This window comes from Lynx canadensis, chromosome D3, assembly GCF_007474595.2.
Source record: "Lynx canadensis isolate LIC74 chromosome D3, mLynCan4.pri.v2, whole genome shotgun sequence".
Taxonomy (NCBI): domain Eukaryota; kingdom Metazoa; phylum Chordata; class Mammalia; order Carnivora; family Felidae; genus Lynx; species Lynx canadensis.
The window spans coordinates 192,605-219,001 of NC_044314.2; the positions used below are offsets into that span (position 1 = coordinate 192,605).

The following is a 26,397-nucleotide window of genomic DNA, read 5'->3' on the forward strand; positions in this document are numbered from 1 at the left end:
CAGGGTTGCTGCGGGTGTGGTTTGGAGGGGCGCCACGTTGTGTGCGTGTGTGTGAGCGCGAGTGTGTGCGAGCGAGTGTGAGCGCGTGGGGCGCGCGCGGCGCGGGGTCGGGCCTCGCGTGTCCCCGAGCGCCCGCTGAGAGCGGACCCGGCCCTGGGGACCTGCGGCCGGGCGCGAGGGGGCGCCGCGCCACCGCCGCGGGGCGGATCGCCGGGGCCGAGCCGGGCCGGGGGCGGCGCGCGGGGCGGTGCCGGACTCCGCGGGCTGCGGGCTCCGGAGACGCCGCGCTCCGCCCCGAGGAGGCCACGGCCGGACGAGCGGAGAGGCGGCCCGCGGGGTCCCGGCCCCGAGGTAAAGTTGCGCGCGCGGCGGGGCCGGGAACACGCAGGGGACCTACAGCCGGGGGGGTCGTGGGGACGCGGAGGGTCTACGCGGGAGTGTTCTGGGCGGGGGCGCGGCGCGGAGGAGAGGTCCACACGGGAGCCTCTCGGGGCGGAGTGGGGACGGGGGTGGTGTCCACACGGAGGGTCCGCGGCCAGAGGGGACGCGGGGGGGGGGGGGGCGCAGGCGCTGGTCCCGCGCGCGCAGTTGCTACTGGGTTGCGCCGCGTGGCGGGGGCGACGGAGATCCGGGGCGGGGGGGGCGTCTGGAGAGCCCTCCCCGCGCCCAGGGACCCCCGAAGCCGGGGAGGGGCTGTGCCGGGCGCCGCCCCCAGCCCCCGGCAGCGACCCGAGTCCTCCCTCCCCCCCCCGCCGGCCGGCGGGCCGACTCCGGGCGCCCTGGACACTTCCGCGGGGGTCTGGGCGGCCGCGGCCGGAGCCCCTTCCGTCCGCGTCGGGTCCGCGGGAGCCCGGGGCGGGGAGGGCGGGCAGGCGGCGCCCGGAGGGGTGGTGGCCGGGGCTCCCCCAGCGCCCGCCCCCGCCTGCTGGGTGGGCGCCCCCGGCTCCCGCTGCCCGAGTCGGGACGCGGGCGAGCGCGGGGCTCGTGGGGGCCCTTCCTCGCCCCTTCCTGCTGCCCCTCGTACCCACCCCTGCGCGCCTCACACGCGCGCCTCACACTCACGCACCTTCCACGCGCGCACGCACGGCCCTGCCTTCTCCAGCCGCAGCCCCGGCGCGGATCCGAACTGGGGTCCCCAGGGGGCCCCGGCTCGGGCAGCCGAAAATTCTGCAAACTCAGTTGCCCGAGCCGGGCCGAGGGGGCGCCCGCACTCGCCCGCGGAGCCCGGATCAGCGGCTGGGGCGCGGGGTCCGTGGGGGCGCGCCGGGAGCGGCCCTGGGTCAGTCGGCGGGGGTGGGGGGGGCGGCGAGGGGCGCGGTGCTGAGGGCGTTGCATGCGCCTGCGTGTGCTTGTGTCCCGGCGGTTTGGGGGTCACGGTGGAGTTCTTCCAGCCTGCGCTGTTCCAGAGGTTTCCGGCCCCTGAACAGGGCCACGGTCCCGGACGGTTACTCCCTTTGTCACCCGGACTGAAACCCCAGCCCAGGCGTGTGGTGGACTCCAGTGAATTCTACGTGGTCTTTAGAATCCCTTGGAAGTCCTTTCCCCGGTCCCAGGCCTCCCTTTCTCCTCCCTCTTCCCTGGGCTGCAAAGACCCATGGTTTCCTCAAGTGTGTGCTCAAGGTCGGTGTTTGGGCCAAGTAGTGGCTGTAAAATGGACTTGACTCTGTTGAAGCGTCACAGAACGACCGACCTCCGTGGTTCAGCATTGGTTCACTTCCCAGCCCTGTCCGGGGAGGGGACGGGGCTGCTGCTGAGGTCAGTTAGGGGAGCGCTCCCAGGTCATCCTGTCTACCCGGAAGGAAAACCCAGTGGAGGGAGTCACGAGATGGTTCTGTTTCTGCCGAGATGCCAGGATGGAGCCCGCAAAGCCCAGACGCGCTTCAGCCGCAGCGTGGCCCGTCAGCCGGCACCATCTCTGGGGTTGTGCAGTGGGTGCTGCTGTCCTCCCGGGGCTCCCTGTCCCTGACAGTCCCAGTTAGTGAAGGGGATGGGACTGCTCTGGGTTCTCTCTTTTTTTTTCTCTTTTTTTATTTAAGTTTGTTTATTTATTTTGGGAGAGCACGTGCACCATCAGGGGAGGGGCAGACTAGGCAGAGAGGGAACCCAAGCAGGCTCTGTGCCATCGGCGCAGAGCCCAACACGGGGTTCGAACTCACAAACCGGGAGATCGTGACCTGAGCCGAAGCCAAGAGTCAGGCGCGTGACCGATTGGGCCAGCCAGGTGCCCTGCTCTGGGTTGTCTTAAACTGTGAATTGTGGGGAGGGCGCGTTGCGGCTGGGGGGGTGACATCCACTTAGCTGTGGCTCCCTGGCGTGCACCGGCCACACACACACTAAGAATCACACGCTGTGGCTAAGAAAAGACATATTTGTATCTTAACTGGAGACAGGTTAAGAAATCAACTTCGAGATTCTTTCCAAGGCCGGTGCCAAATAGCGTTCTGATCTCTTCCCTCTTACAATTTATAGATTCCACTTTGCAAAAGTTTTTTTTATACCTTGAGATTTCCATAATTCAAGAAAAAATGGGTGTTTCTGTAGGCATGGGGAGAAAAGGAGGGAAGTGTGTTCTTAGCTGGCTCAGAAGCGGGGAGGCTGTGAGGCGTTCCTTTTCTATGCCTGGCACCGAGTCCTGCGCATGCCAGATGCTCAGAAAATATGTGCTGCTTGATTAATTGTTGGAGTTGCAATTAAGAGTTCCTACCCCGTGTGTGGCTGGGAGCCGCGCTGTCATAATTACAGGTGTATGTGCTGTAATCAGTAGGTCGTGTGGAACACACAGGCTGATGGGAAGTGGTAAGGCGTCGGGGTTTGCCCTGGCACGAGCAGGTGGGGTCTGAGTGTCTGGGGAGGACTTGGCAGCCCAGGGCTCAGCAGCCTCTTCCTCCTCCTGTCCCACGGTTCCGGCTGCAGCGCGTCTTACTCGGGCGCCAGGAGGGCAGGACTAGCTGAGGAGTGTTTGCGGTGGGAGGGAGTTCTCCGCTTCTGCAGCGAGTGCGGATGTGTGGGGGTGGGAGCCGGGGGGGGGGGGGCAGCACCGTGGGGGGGGGTGCTGGGGGATCAGGAGGCCGCAGAGGATCTGAGAGATGGGGAAGGTGGGCTTTTCCGGATGAGGTGGGTGCGGGGGGTGGGGGGGTCCGAGACGCGTGGCCGTGTGTGTCGTAATACCTGAGCACCTGTGCACGGACGGGCAATCGCGTGAGGAACAGGGATATTTTAGGGCCGAAGCCGGGGAGCCCCCGCTGCCTGAGGGCCCGCTCGCGGTCCGACCGAGTAAGGGCGGCACCAGGGAGCCTGGGCGGGCCGTGTCCGAGGACAGTGACACAGTGAAGGGAGCCAGGTGAGGGCCAGCACCTGGCACCTGGCTCTCCCACCGTGCGGAGGATGGCCCTGGAACCGGTCAGGGCTGCAGCCAGGCTCCCGGACCCCACGCCGCCTTTTCGTGAGCTTAGTGGGCGCCTCCAAGCTTGAGAGGCATGCAGGGCCACCGCGAGGTTAAAGAGCTAGCCATCCAGCACTTCCTGTCCCTGGGCCCTGAGGCCAGCTCCTGGCTCGGCGTCTCACCCGGGGGCACCTGCAGTCTTTGCTGGGCTCCACTTAACGGGCAGGTTCGTTCGTAAGAGCAAACTTAAGTCAGAAACCACTTTGAGAAGCAAGCGGACCGAATGCCAAGTGTAAAGACATCACCAGGGGAAGGCCGAGTTGGGTCGACCCGCAGTCACAGAATTCCTGAAGGAACCCTGTGAACGGGCTGCTTCGGCCTCTTCTTGCGACAGGTGAAGCCAGACCTACGGCCGCGCACAGACTGCTTACTGGCTCCTGTTGTTAAGACCCCCCGACGGCTAAGGGTGCACGTTCCTGGGAGGGCCAGCGCCGAGGTCCTGGGCCTCGCGGGACGGGAGATGTCAGCCAGTCTGTCGTCGACTGCTTGTGTTTTCTGATTCCTCCCGCAACAGATGACAGGGCTGGGACGAGCCGTGTCTTAGCTTTCTGATGTTTGGAGGAGAAACTTGCATCCTGAAAAAGGAAGTTAGTAATATATTCACTCAAAATGGAAACACCAGTATTTTATTGATTTATGCTTAGGAAAAGGCTAATTGAAGCATAATGTTTAAATAGCACAGAAGACCTTTTCGTTGCTCTGTTCAATTAGGGAAGGTAAGACAGAGAGAGAGAGAATTCACAGAAGTGCGGGTGCCAGCTCCCAGGGGTGCCCCTGAGGGGCCAGGCTCAGTGCCCCTCAGCCGCTCCTGCCCGGCACGGGGCGGGGACTTCACGGCGCCTGTAGACCCAGCAGCGTCTCCCATCGGCCCCCAGGCACCGTGCCACAGGCCACAGCGGCTCTGTCCCAGCCCTCGGCTCGGCCTCCCGTGGACAAGCTGGCGTGGTCAGAGCCCTGGGTGGCAGTTCCCAGAATTTAATGAAATTCCTGGATATGTTTAACCTTCTCAGATATTTGAACAATGAAGTTTAAATCTCGGATTAGGCTTGAGTGTGTCGGGCACACGAAAATCAAAGGCGAGAATTACGGGCCCAGCGGAGCCTCAGAAACCCTCAGTCTAATCTGAATGTCAGCACTTTTTACACAATGTACCCTGAAAAGGCAGATTTATTTCTGTAAAGGCTTAGCACCCGTGGGAGAGCCTGTGTGGCGGTCACGTTCCTGACTGGGCTCTGACCTGCACCTGCCTGGCCCCAGTGCACTCGGGAGGGTTGGGTGCACAGAGCATCTGCCGCCCGCTGGTGTGGCTTCCAGGACCTTCTGTGCCCCTGGCTGGCTGTCCCCACACACGCCCTGGGCCCTGGAGGGGCGTGAAATCAGTGCATTGGGTGGACGCCTGCCCCCAGGACACCTCTCTCGGTCCGGTCTGGTGGGTCAGGTGGGGCCCCGGGGATTCAGATTCTCAACACGAATTCTGGGTAATTCTCATCATTTGGAAGGCTGGAAATGCTCGTTTGTGGGCTGTGACTGGCACTTCTGTAACAAGATAGAGAAGAGAAGGTATCAGAATTTGGTATCTCACAGGTGCGGTTTTGTGTGTGTGGACAATATACGATGTATTTCTTACTGTGGGTTCAAAATAAGGACAGTCCCCTGACCGTGTGTGCCTTGAGGCGCCCAAGTCTGTCTCTGCGCTTAGCTGTAGAAATTTCCAAAAGCTCCCAGTTGGGTAGCCCAGGCTGGCATGGGTCCCGGAGCACAAGGGGCCGGGACCAGCACTGAGGTCGGGCCCTGCCCCTGCCGAGGGGCGCCTGGCAGGCTCCCCACACAGTCGTGCTTCCTCCGCTCGCGGTCAGGCTCGGGGGTCCCGCTGGGCGGAGTCGCGGGTGCAGCCCAGCGGGGTTTCTGATCACCCCCCAGAGCAGACAGGCGAGCCCGTGTCTGGTAAAGCCAGGAAAAGGGTTCCCTTCCTGTTCCCCTTCTCTCTTCTTGGGGGGTGTGGAGGAGGCGTCTTCGCGTGCACGTTAACAGGAAGGTAAGCCGCACGACGAGTTTTATTTCACATCATAGCAATTAATGCAACGGAATGAAATGTTTGGTAAAATCAAATGCGTGAAAAATCAGTGCTTGTTGTGTCGCGTGGCTGTTCGGTCACAGGAGGGAAACTTGGCGTCTGTGAGGCTCGACCGTGGTGTCAGGAACAGGCAGCACCCCGACTTCTGGGCGTCTCTCTGAGCTCACGCTCGCTCGGCTCCGTGTTTCCTTCAAGAAAAGGACAGTTTCTGACCGTGAACAAATTCCCCTGCGATTTTCCACCGAAGAAGACAAAGACATCATTTAGATGAGGAAAGATAAGAAACGTGTTTCGCCGGCTTCCTCAGGAGTCAACGCTTTAGAAATAGAAAAATTTGGGGCGCCTGGGTGGCTCAGTCGGTTAAGCCTCCGACTTCAGCCAGGTCACGATCTCGCGGTCCGTGAGTTCGAGCCCCGCGTCGGGCTCTGGGCTGATGGCTCGGAGCCTGGAGCCTGTTTCCGATTCTGTGTCTCCCTCTCTCTCTGCCCCTCCCCCGTTCATGCTCTGTCTCTGTCTGTCCCAAAAATAAATAAAAACATTGAAAAAAAAGAAAAAAAAAATTTAAAGAAAGAAATAGAAAAATTCTAGGGCCCGAGGAAGTGCAGGCGTAGGAGCCGGTGGGCAGCGCTGAGGAGACACAAGGGGACTCTTTCCCTCTGGTAGTCGTGACACGTTGTTTTTCCAAGCAGCCCGCGATGTCGGCGAGGCCCCGAGGGGCCCTCCCGCCGCCCGGGGTCGGGGCCGAGACGCACCCGTCTCGGGCGGCACGGGCGCTACGGTCTGACCCAGAGCTCTGGACAGACCCTGGTTCCGCATGGGCCACGTCCCCGGATCTGGCAGGAGCCTGAGGACAGGGCCACCCTTCCCGGCGGGGCCGGCGTGTGGGTCATGTCTGGGCTGACGCTCTTTTCTGGGAACTGCGAGGGGACCGTTTCCCAGCAAAGGCAGTGAGCCGGCACTGGGCCCCAGGAACTCGCGCAGTTTGTCGTGTTTCCAGATGCAACGAATACGATGTTAAAATACCTGTTTCTGCTTTTCCCTCCTTTCGAAACAAGCCCACGTCGGAGACAGAGAGTAAAGAGAAGCATACGTTTGAAAACCCCGTGTGGTTTCCGCTCTCCGCAGGCAGTGGCTCCGGGTTGACAAGGACGTTTCCCCTGTCGCTCGGTGTCTGTGCGCAGAATCAATCGCCCCACCTACCGGCAGCGGCACGCAGTGTCACCTGCACACTTGTTCTGTTGAGCACGTTTTGCACGGATCTCTCGGAACCTGTCCGTGTGTCCTGCGGTTGGCCCCGTGGATTGTTTCTAGCTTGTCCATATGCTAAGTACCACTGACATAGCATCTTTGTACACAAATGCTTGAAAAACTTGGAATTGGGTCACAAGGCATCAATGCCTAAGGCGCGTGATACTGACGTCCCGTTGTCCGTCAGGGGCCTTGGGGGCCCGCACCCCCCACACCCTCCTGCTCGACCCACTCCTCTCTTCAGATGCCAAAGCGAATGCCTTTTGGTTGTGAGTCACACATGCTCGTTATGAGACATCCTCACGGGCAGAACGTGTGAAGTGGGGTACGTGCTGCTGTCCGGGCCCGTCCCTCTGGGCCCCGGGTCGCGTGTGCACCCGCGTGTACACGTGAGTACGTGCACGGACACGCGTGTCTGTGCACAGGAGATACCGGCTTATCTGGGTGTGTTCTTAGAAGCCCTGCTGCCTTGAGTGTCGTATTTACCTGTTGGGCAGGCTGACCTGTCTTGCTCTGGCCTCAGTTTCTCTGCGATGCTCTCCTGTGCCCTGTTTTGGCGTGCACTTGTTCCCAGAACACTGTGTGCCCACCCACCCCCCCCCCCGACACTGTTTGCATTTGCCTCCAGCCTGCGGCGGGTCGCCCAGCACGCAAGCACCCACGCTTGGCCGGCTGTCCTCGGGCCCGTCTGCGCTCCTGGGGACCCACATACCCTCCTGAGTCAGGAGACGTGGCGGGGCATTTAGAGTGACCTGGGTCTGCTCAGACTTAGAAAACGTGTCTCAACCCTCTAAAATCTCAAGTGTAATCATGGGGCAGGAGGAGCCGTGGACAGATACAGGTAGATGTACAAGCCTCCAGTGCACACGCATGCATGTGTACGAACGTGCACACACACGTGCGCGGATACGCAAGCCTGGGGCGCAGGGGTGACCTTCGCAAAAGTCGCCAAGCGTGTCCTGACGAGCAGGTGCTGACCCAGAGCTGACTCAGGGCTCAAGTCCCCAGCGAGAGTCTGACCTTCACACGCTGAGCTGGGTGGTCCGTGTTGTGTCCTGCCCTCATCCGTCTTGCTGATGTCTGCACTACGACACGCAAGTGTCCTGGGCGACTTCGAGCCTCGTCCCCGCCGAGCGGGGGGGAGCCTGTCTCCCGGGACGCACACCTGCCGCCGAGAGTCCCGTCGTCTCCCGGGACGAAGGACAGCATGCACGAAGGAGCCTTCCGTGCCCACTCGGACGTGCCAGTCCGCCCGTCCTCTGACCCCACGTGGGGTGGCTCCGCCCTGCAGGCCGTCTGGCCAGCAAGGGCTTTGTTCACCTCGTCTCCGGGCTTGGGGTCCGTTGGGCTTGGCGGGATCACATGGGTGTCTCCTAAGATGTGTTCGGCCAGCCGCTGGCGCATTGCCTGGGGCCCTCGGCAATGCGAATTATTCTGGGATTCTTCAGACGTGCTCTCTGACCCTAGCCAGGCCTGGGGAAGAAAGCTCCCGGAACCAGACGTCTGCTCTCAGAAGTCGGCACAATTAACACCCGCTAGGAGGAAGCTTCAGAACACGCTTCTCTGCTCCTCACGGCGTCTCCGTTCACCATGGCAGTGACCCCTCGCTGTGCTGTCTGGTGCCGGCACTCGCCCCGAGACCGTGGTGGTGACCCCCTTTCGGGCCGAGACCAGGAATAAGCGCTCGGGAGCCTCCTGGGGCAGGTGAAGGTGAAGTTAACACCGAGGAAAACAGCTTCTTCCCTCCCGGGGGGCCTGCGTTCCCAACGCACACTGGTTTGGGGCCAGAATTAGAAATTAACAATAAGTGGGGGTTTTGCATCATTTTCTCTTCTTCAGTCCCTCCCCGTGGCTCGCAGCTCTGTGTCGGGCGTCAGGCTTCCATCGGGGCTGAACTCCCTCATCCTTTTAAGGGTCATTACTAGAATTAGCCTCCAACCTGGGGCCGCCTGGGAAGAACTCTGGGGACGCTGCCCCAGCGCTCACTTCAAGCCAGAGGGGTCGACCCAGGGCGCGGCGGGCTCGGGCCCACGTGCTGGCCTGCACCACGGCTCCACTCCTGGAAACGCAGAGGTGCGTCAGGGGCAGGGCTGCGGGCTCTCGTTCTCTGTTCTTCCCCCAAAGGGGGGTCTCCGAGGGGTGCATCGTGTAAGGGCTGTTCGCACGCGGGGCTTTCCTTGCATCCCGCGAGACACTTCACAACTTGCCCTGCACCCCTGTTTGCCTGCACGTGTTGTCACCTGAGTGAGCCCTTGAGGTGCACGTTCAGGCTCCAGGGGAGCATTGTGGGCGCTCGAACTTTATGCCGTCTGCACCCATCACGCACTCACCTTCACAGAGACCCTGAAGCAGGTGTGCTCGCTCCAACAGAGGAGAAACATACTGAGTGATGGGCTCAAGGGCACACATCTTCTAGTCAAATGACTAAGACATTTTCTGACTCAAAATCCCTTTTCCCAGCTTGTTGTCCCAGGCCCAGACGGCCCCCTTCCCCCCTGACTGTTCCCATCATCTGGGTCCTGGCAGCACTTTGGGCATGGGTCCACAGTCACTCACGCGGTTGGCCCCCATCACACCACGGCCAGAAAAGCTGGTCCCGGTTGTGATGCTCCAAATCCCATCCCGAGTCTGCACTTGAGAGCCTGGTGCCATCTGCCTCCAGCCACACACGGGTGCCTGGGCGTACCAGTGCTCTGTGGGGCTTCTGTCCTGACCCTCAGTCACAGCAAGGAGGACACTCATGTCCCCCGAATCATCTCATACGGTGCACTGTGGCATGCCGCCCTAGAATAGAAAGCTGTTCCTCTCTTCTAGAAAATACAAGAGCTTCAGAATGACGCTAACTGCCCTGGCCCACCGCAGTTGTGGGATTTCACGAAAGTCTTCCTCGCTGCCTCCTTCACTGCTCTGGGCTTCAAACTCCTCGTCCACCACTGTGGGCACCCAGCCTGCAGGGGTCGTGGGGGATCCTGAGCGCATGGCCAGGGTCTGTGCCCCAGGTAGGCACCTGCATTTGGGCCAGACTAGTCCTGCACTGCTCCCTCAGTCAGCCTTGCATGGCTGCCCTGTCCCGGGGCTGAAACGGGCCCCCACCAGTCTTAATACAACTTACAAAATGGAATAAATTCTTTTAAGACTCCTAAGAAAGGAGATATTCAAGCCTAGGTAGTCTCACTGGAAAATTCTACCAAACATTTGAAGACGACTTAATTCTATCAAACATTCAACAAAAAGGAGGGAACTCCTAACTCACTTTCTGAGGCTAGCATTACCTGGAGACCACACCAGACAGCACAGAGAAGGAACTACAGATCAGTAGTTTTCGTGAACTTAGACACAAAATTGTAAGCAAAATATTAGCAGATTTCTCCAGCAATGTATAAAGCTGTTGGACCAGGTGAGATTTACTCCAGGTGTGCAGGGCTGGCTCAGTATTCAAAAATCAACCAGTGTGATCCACCACATCCACAGGAGAGATACACAATCAGATCAGCTGGTGCAGAAAAAGCATTTGATAAGGTCCAACACCCACCTGTAATGAAAACTCTCAGAAAACTAGAAATAGATATTTAACCAGATAAAGAGCATCTCCAAAAAGCCTAAAGCTAACAGCATACACATGGCAAGAGGCTGAATGTTTTCCCCTAAGATCAGGAGCAAGACAAAACTGTCCACCCTCACCACTGTTACTCAACCTAGTACTGGAAGGTAGGTAAAACAGGAAAAGGAAACAAAAATGGTATAGGTTGGAAAGGAAGAAATAGAACTGTTCCTCTTTGCAGATAGTATGATTATCTGTGTAGAAAATTCCAAGGCATGTACCCCCAAAACCACCTAAACAAGTGAAAAGATATACCATGTTCATGGATTGGAAGACCCTATATAGTTTACTTGTCTCTTCTTCTCAAATTGATCTGTGGATTTGATAAAGTTTCTATCAAAATCACAACAAGAATTTTTGTACACATAGGCAGCTTATTCTGAAATTCATATGGGAAGGCGTGAGCTCCAACATAGCTCAAACAATCTTGAAAACCAGGTCTCACTACCCAGTATTAATGTTCATTATATAGATCCAGGAGCCAGAACCATGTGATGCTGGCAGAGAGACAGACAGATGCACAGAACAAAGGAACAGAATACAGACCCACACCAGTATGTCCAACTGATTTGTAACAAAGCTGCAAAGCCAGGTCAGTGGAGGAAGCAGAGCCGTCACAACAAATGGCAGTTAAGCAACTGGTCATCCACAGGTGGGGAAAAAAAGAACCTCATACCTAACCTCATACTTAACTTCGGTTAAGTGTCTGACCCTTAATTTCGGCTCATGAGCTCACAGTTGTGAGATCGAGCCCCAGGTGGGGCTCCACAACTGACAGCGTGGAGTCTGCTTGGGATTCTCTCTCTCTGCCCCTCCCCCCCCCTCAAAATAAATAAATAAATATTTTTAAAAATGCATCATAAATTTAAAGGTAAAACGTACAGCTATGAGACTTTTAGAACAAAATGAGAGAAAACCATTTGGATCTAGGGTTAGGCAAATAGTTTTTAGACTTCACACCAGGGCGCCTGGGTGGCTCAGTCGGTTGAGCGTCCGACTTCGGCTCAGGTCATGATCTCGCGGTTCGTGGGTTCGAGTCCCGTGTCGGGCTCTGTGCTGGCAGCTCGGAGCCTGGAGTCTGCTTCAGATTCTGTGTCTCCTCTCTCTGCCCCTCCCCTGCTCGCGCTCTGCCTCTCTCTCTCTCAAAAATAAATAAGCGATAGACTTGACACCAAATGCATGATCCATGAAAAGTAGACTTGATAAATCTGACCTTATGAAAATTAAAAACTGCCCTTCAAAGGATCATTTAAGAGCATGAAAGGAAAAGCTAAAGTGAGAGAAAATATTTGCAAACCACACATCCAATAAAGGACCAAAATCTGTAATATATAAAGAACTCTCAAAACCCAATAGCAATCCACCCCCTCCCAAAAAAACACAAACAAAATATGCAATTAAATGAACAAAATATATGAAAAGATATTTCACTGAAGACGACATACAGATGTTAAATGAGCACATGGAAAGGTGTCTAACATCATTAGCTATTAGGGAAATGCAATTAAAACCATAAAAAGGTTATCATCACACACTTATCAAAGTGACTGAAATAAAAATAAACCCCAATACTGATGAAGATGTAGAGAAATGATCTCTCATACACTGCTGATAGGAATGGAAAATGATATGATCACTCTAAAAATAGTTTGGCCATTTCTAATCAATCACGGAACTACCACGTGACCCCGTGGTTACACTCCTGGGCATTTATCCCAGAGAAATGACAACTTCTATTCACACAAAAACCTGTACACAACTGTTTATAGTAGTGCTGTTTGTAATAGTCGAAAACCGGACGCAATCCGATGTCCCTCTATGGGTGAATGCTTACACCACAGACGTCCTCACACGACACACTACTCAGCAGTGAGAAGGAGTAAACGATTTTTTTTTCAATGTCTATTTGTTTTTAAGAGACAGAGAGAGAGTGAGTGAGTGGGGGAGGGACAGAGAGAGAGGGAGACAGAGGATCTGAAACGGGATCTCTGCTGACAGCAGTGAGCCCCATGGGGGGCTCACACTCATGAACTGTGACATCATGACCTGAGCCAAAGTCAGACATTCAACTAACTGAGCCACCCGGGTGCCACAAGGAGTAAACTATTAACACACCCAACAACTTGGATAAATCTTCAGGGAATTATGCTGAATAAAATATGCGAATCTCTAAATGATCATCTAACGATTCCAATTTATATAATACTCTCGAAATGACAAATTACAGAGATGGGAAACAGATGAACAGTTGCCAGGGGTTATGGAGGAGGGGACAGGGAGGGACCTGGGTGTCAGGATGCACGTCCCACATATGGGGCATCAGTGTCAACATCCCGGTGGTTTTAACACAGGGGGACTAGGTAAGGGGCACACGGAATGTCCTTGTATTAGTGCTTCGATTGCATATGAAGCCACAGATATTTCAAAATAAGTTTTATCTTCAGAATGTGTATGCAAATATTTCATAGAAAGGTTTAGTAAAAGCTCTGGGCAAATGTGTCACCTTGAGAGTCACCTGTGGGTATTGGATTGAATTTGAAGGGGACGGTGGACACGGGGGCTGTTGTAAATGCTAATATAAAGACACTTAGTTGGGATGAGGAAAGCGTCTCAGGACAAGCGCGGGAGCATTCACGGTGTCTGACTGTAGGTTAGTATCGAAATACTGTCCACTCGCCGAAGTAAGTCATGACGCATCCTCGGGTTGAGACAGTATGCACGCTTTCCATAAACACGCTCGCCAGCGGTGTAGACGAATGTGGCAGAGTGGCTTCTCATGGCGTCGAAGAAGCCCCAGTGCCATGTTTACACTGGATTCCCAGTGTCAGTGAGAGAACCACCGTTTACCAGAAGCGTGGACATCATCACACTCCATGGCCGGCCGGCCCGTCCAACCAGACGGCACAGACCCCAAACTTGTCCTCGCAGGTCTTGCTCGACCTTTTTGACTGTTGACTTCTTCTGGGGAGGGAGGAAAGAGCAGAGTCCTGGACACCAATCTGAGGACGCTGGAACTCCTGCCCCAGGGGCTTTCCTGCTGTGGCGACCCGTCCTCCCAGTGTGCAGCCCCACCCCTCTCTGCCCTTGACCCGGAGCCCCGCGGCCCTTATACGGAGTCAGCCAGCCACGAGAGAGAAGACCCAGGTTCCCACAGCTGTGTGGGGCGCTGGGGTTAAAGGTGTTCTTTTCCTTCTATTTTACTCTACTGTGTGATTTCCCATTTTTCCCATGGGTTACTTTTATAATCGGAATATTATTTTTTATGAAGTTGAACGTCTAAGACTCATTTAGGCGAATGAACATAGAGAAGAATAAGAGAAACCAGAACACACCCTTCTTGTGGCTAAAAGAACAGAGAAGAGTGTCGTATCTGCTGGGGGGTCCCACCCCTGGGTGGCCCCCGGGTCAGTCGCCATGCTGGGCGTTAGCTAGACGTAGACGGTGTGGGAGCGAGACGTTCCCACAGGAACGTTTGCTGACTTGAGTAAGGCCATGCACACATCAGCAGGGCCAGCATGTGAGCGAGTGGAGGGACAGCCCGGCCACCATGAGGAGAGAAAGCAAGGACCGCAGAAACACGGCCGTCACACATACAGAATTTGCGGATTTTATTCCCGAACCCAGCAGATGCCTGGGGGCGGGCAGGTGGGCAGTAACCCAGCTCCAGTGGCTCTTTGGCTCCCTGAAGCCGCGGTCGTCACGCCCAGGGGTCCCGCACAGGTGTCGCACAGGCCGTCACATACTTGAGGGTCAGCAGGTGCTGGGTGGGCACAGAGCTTTCTGGGATGTCCCGTCCTCTGCCCTTCCCCATCATCGTGTCCACAGCCTCCCCTGCCCTGGGGCTCCTGGACCCCTACCACGTTTCCCATCTCTCTCGAGGCCTCATCCTTGACCCTGAAGGGGGGGCAGCCCACCCCCCCACCCCGGGACCCACAAGCCGGCCACCCTGCAAGAGGCCACGAAGAGGAAGCTCTCGGAGCGAGAGCTCCCGTCACCCCAGAGGGCGTGCACGGGGCGAGGACCCCAGCACAGAGGGATGCCCGCCCACGCCAGGTGCTCCTGCATTCCAGAGCCTCGGAGAAGCTGGAGGGGCCGGGGCTCCTTCCTCCTCCCGACCCGGCAGCCCGTCACCCTGACTCTTCACAGCAAACGCCATCGCCAGCTTAGGAGACCATCCGAACTGAGGAGAAGTAAGAGAACCCCGAATAATCGGAAAGGAACACGGCTGGTTGTGACCTGATCACTGAGGAGTCAGCGGAGAAGTCGTTCACATGTTAAAACCCGGGTTCCCGGGCTGGTGTCCTACCTCTGAGTGTGGCTCCACCAGAGCAGGAGCAAGACCGGGTGTGGACAGAGTTGGGGCAGGAAGGGAGGGCATCTCAGCGAGACGGATGGCCGTGAGGGGAGCCTCGGGGACCCAAGGCTGACGTCCACTGCAGACAGCCAGGCTGGAAGTGGTGTGCCCGGATGGCCCCTACGGCCTCGGGATCTTCTTGAACCCTGACTCCGCCTCTGGGCTCCCAGCCCCTCCCGGCAGAGGCCCGTGGCCGCCTGTGGCCCCCTGATGCCCCTCAGCTGCCACAGACCACGGGCCGAGGAGTGGGTCTCGGCCGGGAGGGCACCCAGCTTCTGGGGAGGCGCCTGGCCACAGAGGACAGAGGGGGTATTTCCGGGGACTCCCGTGTGTGCGTCGGCCACCTGTGGTCTGTTCGGGAAATTCTGAGCGAGTCTCCTGAGGAGGGCGCTTCACCTGAGAATTCGGGGGGTTCCTCGTGCCAAGTGTGGCCAAGAGGAGGGTGATGAGGTGTAGCCAGGGTGCCTTCAGGACTCCGCGTGGGGTGTGCTGGACGTGTAAACGGCGCTTTCTTTGTGATCCCTGTAATCTGGACGACGACTCGGTGACAAGACCACAAGCAACTACACGGCTTTGGAGGGTTGTTACTGTGGTAAAATACACATCACGTGACAGGTGCTGCTCACCTGCCTCTAAGTGGCGGTTCGGGGGCGGGAATACATTCACGCTGTTGTCCGGCCGTCACCATCCGTCTCTGGACCTTTCTCATCCAAGCACGTTAAACGGCAGCGCGCCGCCCCTGCCCCAGACCCTGCCCGGGTGTCGGCACCTCAGTGCGCCTCTCGTTACCGGCTCGTTGTACTCAGCACGGCGTCGTCGAGGCTCGTGAATTTCTGCAGGGGTCAGAATCTCGTTCCTCTTTGAGGCTGAATAATATTCCAGCGGATGGATAGACCGCACTCTGCTCTCGATTCACCCGCTGACGGACACGTGGGCTGTTTCCACCTTCCGGCTGTTGTGAGTGATGCTGCCATGAACGTGGGTGTACAAATGTCTGACTGCATCTTGGGGCAGATGCCCAGAGGCGGACTTACTGGGCCCTGCGGTGGTTCCACTTTTAACGTTTCGAGGAATTTCCACACCGTGTGCACAGTAGCTACACCCGTTTACGCTCCCAGGGCCCCAGGCCTCCTCTTCCTTGCGAGCACTTGTCACGTTCTGTGTGTTTTCTTAGAACGGCCCTCCTAGCGGGGGTGGATGGCGTCATTTCTCCAGCGATTAACGTTGTTAGAGCGTCTTTTCGCATGCTTATCGGCTGTCTGGGTATCTTCCTTGGAGAGGCGTCTATTCAAATGCTTTGGCCATTTACAATTGTTTTGGTGGCGCTGCCGTGTTCTCTGGATACGTGGAGTATTCTGGATATTAATCCTTGATCAGATATATGGTTTGAAAACACTTTCTCCCTTCAATCTGATCTGCGGGCCTTTTCACTGTTGATACTGTTGTGTGTCCACAAAATGGTTTAGGGTTGAGGAAGTCCAATTAGTGGATTTTTTCTTTTGTTACCTGTGCCTTTCGTGTCCTCTCCGAGAGCTCATCACCAAACGCAGTGTCGTGAAGGCACTGTTTCCTTCTAGGAGGTTTAAGGTTTGGCTCTTACATTCAGCCCACTGGTCCGTGTTGAGTCAGTTCTTCAGTCTGGCGTGTGGCGAGGGTCCAGCCCCTTTCTTTGCACGTGGACGTCCAGCGTTCCCAGCGCCATTTGTCAAAGACCGTCCTCTCCCCAGTGGATGGCCTCGGTGTCTTCACCAGCATCCGTGACCACGCACGGTGACTTCATTCTGGGCTCCCTGCTCTAACCCTTTGGTCCGTAAGTCTGTCTTGATGCCAGCAGAACTCTACTTGTGGTGGCTTTGAAATCAGGAAGTGTGAGACATCCAACGTGGTTTGTTTTCAAGACTGTCTCGGCTGTTCAGAGATCTCACATAGATTTCTTCGGTTTCTGCAAACACGTGTTGTTGGGACTTTGATAGGGCTGCACTGGGTCTCCAGGTCGTTCTGGGTGGTATAGACACCTTCGTCCAGTAAGTCTTCCAGTACAGGAACGTGGGGTGTACGTCCTCTTTTTTTAACTGTTCTCTAATGTTTATTTATTTATGTTTTGAGAGAGGGAGAGAGAGAGAGAGAGAGAGAGAGAGAGAAGGAGCAGGGGAGGGGCAGAGAGACAGGAAGACACAGAATCCGAAGCAGCTCCAGGCTCTGAGCCGTCAGTACAGAGCCTGACGCGGGGCTCGAACCCACGAACCGTGAGATCACGACCCGAGCCGAAGTCGGACACTTAACCGACTGAGCCCTCCACGCACCCCAGGGTGTACTTCCTAGTAGCTGTGTGATCTTTAATTTCATCCAGCGGCCTTGGTGGTTTTCAGAGAAAACTCACCTCCGTGGTCAGGTGTATTCCTAAGTATGTTATCCTGTTTGATGCGACCATACGTGCAGTCGTCTTTCGCTTACAACGGCCTGGGTTCTGCAGGGTCCAGGGCCGCGCCCCACACATACCTGCTTCCTGGGGCCTCTGCTGTCCAGCTTCCCTCACTCTGCTTCTGCCACGAGGTCCCCCAAGCTTTGCAAACGTGGACGGACCCCCCCCCCAACCTGGACCTGTCCGGCGAGTTGAGGACAGCAGTCGAGACACCTACCCCCCCGGCTCCTTATCACTAGCGCCCCGGTGCCACCATAGGACTGACTTCCTGGAGGAGAACACGTAAGCGGCACACGTGTTTTCCAGGAAGGTATCGCTGTCGTTAGAAGCGGTGGTAGTCACCCACCCCGTGGCCCGCCCTGACCCCCGCGGCCTCTGGCAGGTGAGGTGCCACGCTGTTGAAGAAGGGCTGGGACGGCACACCCGCGACTCGGGGCTGCGGGGGGGGGGGGGGGGCCTGACGACTTTGCGGGACCGGACGTTGGCTTCATTTGACTCGTTTGGAACTGTAGCAGCTGGAGATAAACGTGAAGGTGGGGGAGCCTTCGCTCTGCTGACAGAAAGCAGAATTTCTTTTAAAAATGTTGTTTTCTGAGGCCTGAAAGTCACAGCAGCCCCCAGGCGGATTGCCTCGAGGCCCTTCACCGTCCTGATGGCGCCTCGGAGGGTGCAGGGTGCCTTCAGGAGCAGTTAAGTAGCTTTATGTCAGGGAGACGGGCTCCAGATCAGCTCTGTGTCTCCAAGGAGCAGCTCCTCCCGCCCCGAGCCCCTTGTGTCCGAGACGGGGAAACGCCTCCTGGAAGAAGCGGCTGGAAGGCACCTTCCTTGCGGTGCCGAGCTTGCGGGTTCTTTGCAGGGAGGGCCGCTCCCCAGTTGCCCCGAGGTGGGTTTCTGGCAGCCTTGCCGTTGAAAACGGCCCCCCAGTTGGCTGCACCGAGCCGTGGCCCGCCGTGGCCCCGGGGTCTGGCTGCCACCACTGAGGACAAGCGGTCCAGCCTCTCAGAGCCCAGGGCCCGGCCCGGCACCTGGCCAGGGTAGACGCTCCGGTGTGTCAGATGCCAAACTGGGGCGCCTGTGACAGCAAGGAGCTGAAGGAAACGAAAGACAGAGGAAAGGAGCGGCTGGGTGCACGCGGCCGTGTGGCCCTGGGGTGGGACTGAGCCCTTAACCCGCCCCCCCCCCCGAGGCCGGGGAGGGGCAGTGGCCGTGCCGGGAGGCAGGGGCGCAGACCACGTGCCCACAGGACGCAGGCCGTGGAAGAAGTCTGCAGAGGGATGCCGGGCAGGCCGATGCCCCTGGACGGCGCGTCCTCCACCCTGCGTCACGGCACGTGGCCACACGGACGCTCGCAACCTTGCAGGTGGACGTAGGGGTGCGGCTCAGGGTCGGCCGGCAGGGCCAGAGCCAGCGCTTCCACCCTGCGGAACGCAGATGCTGCCGTTGAGCCATTCCAAACTTTCCTATGTGGCGGCAGTGACTGCGGTCGGCAGCACGTGTCGCTGCACCCACTGAGCGCTAAGTCCCCCTCCCTCCCCCAGCCTCCCTGGCAACTTCTAAGCTACTTTCTGTCTCCATAACTTTGCCTATTCTAGCCATTTCACGCGCCGTCTGTCCTTCCTGTGTCTGGCTTACTCACTTAGCACAATGTTTTCGCGGTCTCTCTGTGTCGCTGTGCGGATCAGTACCTCCCTCCTTCTTGCGGCTGAAAACATCCCAGTGCATGTTTAGACCTCATTTTCTTTTTCTTTTTTTTTTTTCTTTTTGGTAAAAATACGTAGTTTAATTTAAATTACCCTATAATTATTTTTTCATTTCTTCTCTTAACTTCAAGAAAAAAACACAGAAGATTGTACAAATATACCATTGTCTTTATCCATCCATCCGTTGGAGGATGCTCCCACCTTTTGACGAGTGCGAATAAGGCCGCTGTGAACATTAGCTTACACGTATCTGCTGGAGTCCCTACTTCCGAGTATTTTAAGCATTACTTAGGCGTGGGATTGCATGGTTATATTATAATTCTATGTTTAATTTTTGAGGACCCTCCAGACTCTTCCACAGCAGCTGCACCTTTACATCCCACCAGCCGTGCACGGGGTTCTGGTCTCTCCACATCCTTACCCACACCTGTTGCTTTCTGTCTTTGTGATTCTAGCCATCCCTGAGGTGGCAGGTGAAATGTCATTGCGGCTGTGATCTGCGTTTCCCCAATAGCTAATGACGGTGAGCATCTTTTTGGGCATTTATTGGCCATACGTATGTCTTCTTTGAAGAAATGTCTCTTCCAGTCCTTTGCCCGTTTTCTAACTGGGCTGTTTTGTTGCTGTGGAGTTGTGGGGGCTCTTGCACATTGTCAATGTTAAGTCCTTACTGAGTACGTGACGGGGAAATACTTTCTGCGTTCCATGGGCTATCTTCTCACTTTGCTGATAGTGTCCATGGGAGAACAAATGTCGTTAATAGAGCCCAATTGATCTATTTTTTTCCTTTTGTTGCCTGTGCTTCTGTGGCATATTTAAGAAACCACTGCCGAATCCAAAGCTGTGAAGGTTTCACACTGTGTTTTTCCCGAAGAGTTTTATAGTTTTAGTTCTTAAACTTAGATTTTTTATGTACTTTGAGTTAAGTTTTATCAATGGTGTGAGGTAGGGATTTAAGTTCACCCTTTTGCATGCGGACACCCAGTTTTGCCAGTGCCATTTGCGGACAAGACTGTTTTTTCCACATTGAGTGGTGTTGGCACCCTTGTCTAAAATCAGCAGAACACGGATGTGAGGACTTATTTCTGGACTTCCTGGTACGTGACACTCATCAGTGTGTCTGTGCGTCTGCCAGGGCCGTACTCTTGATTACTGTAGCTTTGTGGTATGTTTGGAGGTTGGGAAGTGCGAGACTTCCAACTTTGTTGTTCTCTTCAAGGTTATTTTGGCGATTCCGAGTCCCCAATGTTCCTCATGAATGTTAGAATAGGTTTTTTCTATTTCTGGAAAGAAAACTCTGTTGGGGTTTTGAGAGGCCATCCTAGAAGTGGGCTGAACATCCTGGTAGGTTTGGCCTGTGCGAAACTCCCAGCACTAATATTTGGGGGAGGGTGTGAGGTTTCCAGTAAAACTGGTCAAATGCAGACTCACGACATTTCATTCCAGTGCCCCAGGGTTGAAGCAGAAGAGTTAGATTAAAAAAAACCAAAAACAAAAAGGCTTTATTTGAACTATTTTAGGCTTACAGAAAAGCTGCAAAATTAGTACAGGGCCTTCTCACCCGTCTCCTTAATGTCACATCTCACCTGACGAGAACACAGTGACCCAACCAGGCCGTGGACGCTGGTCCTGCGCACTGACCGGGCTGGAAGCCTCCCTCGGCTGTGCCCACGTCCTGCTGACGTCTGTCCCAGGCCCCTGCCCAGGCCCCCACAGCACACTCGGAGTGGCCTTCTCAGCCTGTCCCCTGCCCCTTGGCTGAGAAGAGGGCCGTTGTCAGCCCGTGAGAAGGTGCGGGCCTGAGCCGGCCCTCTGTGCACAGCTCTTACTGCCCTGGATTGTCCCCACGGCTCCTCGGGTCGGGTCCCGCCTCCTCAGCCGCAGTGACGTCGTGCTTTATGTGGCACGTGAGCTGAAGTCTCATTTATTTCATGGCATCTGAGGGGCTGTGGAGACCACCGTGTTTCTAAGGGTCATAGCCGTGCAGAGGGTGCTCGGAGGGGGTCACCCTCCCGAATTTCTTCCTGTAGTCAGACACGTGTGTATTGTCACGTACCTCTGTGTCACCCAAAGCGTGTCGCACTCTGCGTTTTCCTCTGCCCCTTGCGTTTTGCCTCACGGCCTGCCCCGGAGCGCACACCAGGTCTAGGGACCTTTGCGCCCGGCAACACCCCACGTGTGGACCCCCAGGTGTGTGCGGTCCCTCCCCCGCACGGGCGTTTCCGGTGTCTGCTGCGGGGGACCCGTGCTGCGCGCTCTGAGGTTCTCTGCAGACCCGCTCCGGGGGCTGCACCTGCAAGGCGGCCTCACGGTGCCTTGCGGTTGGCTTTGTAACTCGTTCAAGCCTCCCGGACGAGAAATGACGTCTCACTGTTGTTTCTCTGACGATGAGTGTGCGTCAACGTTTGTTCACACGTCTGAGAGCCATTTTTGTCTTTTTTGTGGATTGCCTTTTTGTGTTTTTTCCCTCGTTTCTCCATGGGGTTTGTGGTTCTTTGTCCCTCAGTTGTAAGAGTTCTTTATATGTTGGCTTTTCTCCTAACTTCTTCAGAGTGTTCCTGACGACGCGTGCGTATCTGAATCATAGCGTTATGTGACTGACTCCATAAAAGGCTTGCCCTTTTACTGGGATTGAATTGAACGTATAAACCGACCTTAGGAGAAAACTTCTTTGTGTAAAATGCTGGGTTGTCCTGTCCAAGAACAAGGGATGCCCTCCCTGTGTTCCGCTCTCCTTTTGTGTTTCCGGAGTGTGTTTCAATTGCTCCTTGTAAAAGCTGTACACATTCCTTGGGAAACATTTTCCCACGTATTTGGTTTTCTTCTGTTGCTGTCGTAAATGGACTTCTCGATCGTCACGTCCTCTGTTTCTTGTGTGTGTGAAGAAAACTGTTGGCTTTGTGGCCTGCCACCTCACTCAGTTCTTTTGTTCCGTCATTAAAGTTTTACCATTGGTTCCCTGCGATTTTCCGAGCGTGCTGTCGTCTCCAAGCGGACACGGCTTTCCCTCCTTCGCTTACCCCCTCCTCTAATTCATGTTGCTGTGCGATTTCTTTAGTTCGCGCCTCAAGGAGGGTGGTGAGTGATTTCAGAGACAGCGGGTGTCCTTCCCTTGCTTTTTCTGGGAACACCTCTCGTACTGAACCAGAGACTGGCTTTTCACGTGGTAGTGTATGTGTTAATGAAATATTCCTCAGCTTCTGGACATTGTTAAGAGGCTTTCTTGGTGTCTATGGAGATAATCAGATGATTCTTTACCCCTTAGATGTATTTTTATGGTGTATGATGCTATTGAACCTGTCCTGCATTCCTGGAATAAATTCCACTTTTCCTAGTATTTTTTTTAAGTTCATTTATATATTTTCAGAGAGAGGGAACACGTGCGCGCAAGAGTGGGGAGGGGCAGGGAGAGAGGGAGAGAGAGAATCCCAAGCAGGCTCCGTGCTGTCAACACGGAGCCCGACTCGGGGCTCAAACTCACGAACCATGAGATCATGACCTGAGCCAAGATTAAGAGATCAAGGCTTAACCGACTGAGCCACCCAGGCGCCCCTCTAGTATTTTTTTTAAAGACACATTGGGGTTTTTTTTCTGTTTATAATATTTGCTTAGATTTTTTGCATTGATATTCATGAGAGATACTGGACTATCGTTTTCTTTCTTTGCACTAATCATGTTTGGCTTAAGTATCAGTGTTTACCTGCTTTGTAAAAGGGATTCAGAAGTTTTCTTTGTTTTCCATGCTCTGGAATAATTCCTAGAGCATCAGGACTGTCAGGTCTTTTATGAGGTTTGGTAGAATTCCCAGTGAACTCATCTGGGTTTGGTACTTTTCGTAGGCTAGGTAACTCCTTCATAACTTTCTCTGTTTCCTCAGTGGTGATTGGCATGTTTACATCTCCCTCATGGGATCAGTTTTGACGGTCTGTATTTCCTCTAGGTTTCCAGACTTATTTGCATAGAAGACTTCAAAGTGTCTCATGATTTTTTATATTCTATTTCAAAAGTTAAATTTTTTTGAATATAGTCATGTGGTTAAAAAAGGCAGGGGGGGGGGGGCGCCTGGGTGGCGCAGTCGGTTAAGCGTCCGACTTCAGCCAGGTCACGATCTCGCGGTCCGTGGGTTCGAGCCCCGCGTCAGGCTCTGGGCTGATGGCTCGGAGCCTGGAGCCTGTTTCCGATTCTGTGTCTCCCTCTCTCTCTGCCCCTCCCCCGTTCATGCTCTGTCTCTCTCTGTCCCAAAAAATAAATAAACGTTGAAAAAAAAAAAATTAAAAAAAAAAAATTAAAAAAAAAAAAAAAAAAAGCAGGGGGCGGGGGAGAAGTTTAAGTGACCAGAAAAGACTGCCATCCTAGAATCTTTTTTTTTAATTTTTTTTTAACATTTATTCATTTTTTTTTTAAATTTTTTTTCCACGTTTTTATTTATTTTTGGGACAGAGAGAGACAGAGCATGAACGGGGGAGGGGCAAAGAGAGAGGGAGACACAGAATCGGAAGCAGGCTCCAGGCTCTGAGCCATCAGCCCAGAGCCTGACGCGGGGCTCGAACTCACAGACCGCGAGATCGTGACCTGGCTGAAGTCGGACGCTTAACCGACTGCGCCACCCAGGCGCCCAACATTTATTCATTTTTGAGAGTGAGAGAGACAGAGCATGAGCGGGAGAGGGGCAGAGAGAGGCAGACACAGAATCGGAAGCAGGCTCCAGGCTCCGAGCTGTCAGCGCAGAGCCCGACGCGGGGCTTGAACTCACAGACCGCGAGATCATGACCTGAGCTGAAGTCAGACGCTTAACCGACTGAGCCCCCCAGGCGCCCCTGCCATCCTAGAATCTTAAGCATGATTATTTGCAAAGCAACATGTTACAGACTACTGTTCACTCTCAGTTTTCAAGAATAAGCCAGCATGTGGTTATACGAAATGCCCCTTCCGTGCTGTCGGTTGGAGAACTGCCCACCGTGAAAGTAGTTTCAGTGCTTGAATCACGGGAGCCCAGCGACGGGGAGGCTCTGACCATCCCTGCTGCCGGCTCACACAGCTTCCAGAGCAAATACCGGGGTGTTCCGTGCCAATACAGATGTCTCACAAAGGTAGACGTATCACATCACCATTTCATGGGGTTTCCCTCTCATCACACACAAACCTGTAAGACGCGACTGTCCCCCTATCGTTGCCCAGGCTTGAAAAGATTGTCTTGAAAGCGACGCGGAAAGGAAGCTCCCTGAAGGGGACGTTGTGGGTCTGTGGGCTCAGGTTGTGGGACGTGCCCCCTGGGTCCGCATCTGCCCCAGCCTGGCAGCGAGGGGGGGCCCGCGGTGTCGGCGCACGAAAGTCGGGGCAAGTGCGACAGAGTTCTCGTCAAACTGGCTGAGGGAACCCTGGATGGTGAGTTCTCCACGTGAAGGTTGCTGCTTCCGACTTTACGTGAAGACTTATTTTTGCAAAAGTGGGCAGCACCAGACCCCGTGGAGGCGTGCTGTCCCCTCTGTGGGGAAATGACGGCCACTCAGAAATCGGGCCATCAGTGCCCCCCCCTCCTCACCCGCACACGTGCCGTTGGCACCACGGCGAGGCAACTTCACAACTGTGCACACGGCTTCTCACGGGAAGTTGAATTATGTGCGCTACGTTCTGTTTCAGGGGCAGAGCAGTGATTAATCGCTTGTTTTATAAAATTGATTTGAGAAAGAAATTACCAGTTAAGAGTTGTCGTGATTGAAAAGTAAAATTAAATCATCTGGGAAATTTGCTCCCTTCCTGTTGGGGTCAGCGAGATTTGCCGTTTGTGTCTGCCGTCACTGGGGTGGGGAGGGGGGCCAGCTTTGGTCTCCGCTGGTCCTTTATGGGGACGCGACAGAGGCCTGAGGACCAGCCCGGGGACCCCTCACTGAGGGCTCGGCAGAGACTCCCCGGGGTCGTGCAGCCAGAGTGGAGCCTGGCGGCTTGTCCGAAACAGACCCTGTGCCCTCGGATTGCAGCCCCCACCCCGGCCTGTCCGGTGCCGGGGGTGCCGGTGGGCAGAGGGCGGGAACAGGGAAACTACCGGAACCCATGGGAAGTTCAAACCGAGCTCCTGTTATTTCCGCTGCTATTTCGGTGGCTCTGTCCCGCAAGCCAGGGCCAGGCCGCACCGGGGCCGTGGCGTCCGGATGGAGCAGGGGCTCGGGCCGGGACAGGGCAGGGGACTCAGTGGCCGAGGGTAGCAGCTCTCACACGTCTCCGCGGCCTTCGAGGAGCTGGGTTTTCACGTGGGTCGTGTGTAGCACCACCGCCAGGCTAGAAACCGACGGGCAGAAGCGCCCTGAGGGCCGAGCCCTGGACGGGCCAAGGGTCCAGCCCCTGCCCGGATGAGGGGCTGCACAGATTCTCACCGCGGGTGAGAGGTGCTCAGGGCGGACTTGGGAAATGCTAGAAGGAGTGTCAGCCACTCCCTCCAGGACTGCGTTTCCTGCAAGCTGCGGGCCCGGAAAGCACCGGCGAGCAGATGGGCGACTCCCCTGCCCACCCGTCCGCTGCCCGCTGCTCACGGCGCTCGCTTGGAGCGTGGTGGGCGGAGGGAAGTCTCTCTTCTCTGGACTCCACGAGCAAAAATACTTCCATAAATAGCTGCTTCAGAGGAAAAATGAAGTTGACAGTACATCTGCATACAAGTGTGCTAATTATAATCCTCTTACCTATACACCGAAACAGATTTAGCAGTTACAATTGGACTGGAGCAGCTCGTCGTCTCAAAAATAGGCACCGGGCAGAGAGGGGTGTGTTAGGCACATATGAGGGCGTGTGTGTCTGTCTTTGCAGACTGATGGGACCGCGGGTGGGGGGCCCAGGCTGCCCCTCACGGGTCTCGTGGGGCCCCGCGGTATGGCTGACCCGGAGGGGACGTGGGGCACACCTGGGGTCGGCTGGACCGGGGACACCGAGGCAGGGGGAGCAGGCGCCCCGGTTACAGCGACTTGTGTTCCAGCAGCTTCATCGATGCAGGGGCGGCTGGTTCTCGGGGGGAGGGAAGGAGACGCTCTGGGCGCGTGGGATGTGGCGAGCACTGGCGGTGCCCAGACGTCCGGGAGGAGGTCAGAAGCCACCAGGTGCAGAGAGAGAGGTGAGGAGCCGGGACCCGGCTTCTCTGTCCCAACCGCACGCCGGTCCATATGACCTTGGGTGGAACGCACAGGGCCGGGGGGGCCCAGGCCGAGCCACGATTATGTGTGTGCTGATGTAGATTATATCCGAGGAGATGGGTTGTGGTCGTCACATTCTCTGACAAGTTCGTGACCCAACCACGGTCAAGAGGCCGTGCCCTAAAGGGGGATTTGACGTGTCGTTTCAGGGACCTGAGAAGCACTGGCAGGGGTCTGATGAGATGGCAGCGTTTGCAAAGGGCCGCCTGGGATGAGCCCCCGCACGGGGAAGCCGACAGGAGGTAAGCGTGCCTGTCCCCAGCGTCCCACTCCCGAGAAAACTGGGAGGCTGATCTTTTCGGTGAAACCATCTCACTTAAAGAACCTTACCATACGATGCCGCAAACGCACTGATTTCCTCAGAGGTTAGGTTAGGGT

The 26,397-nt window shown here is 55.8% G+C and overlaps 1 protein-coding gene across 1 annotated transcript in view; it reads left to right on the forward strand.

The window, feature by feature from the left end:
- The first annotated feature begins 275 nt into the window (after positions 1-275).
- KCNG2 (potassium voltage-gated channel modifier subfamily G member 2) overlaps positions 276-26,397 on the forward strand; it is a 70,235-nt gene continuing 44,113 nt past the window's right edge. Inside the window, exons 1-2 of the mRNA XM_030336735.2 lie at positions 276-351; positions 26,169-26,261. The gene's annotated coding sequence lies outside the window, so the exon portion shown is untranslated. The remainder of the gene's footprint in view (positions 352-26,168; positions 26,262-26,397) is intronic.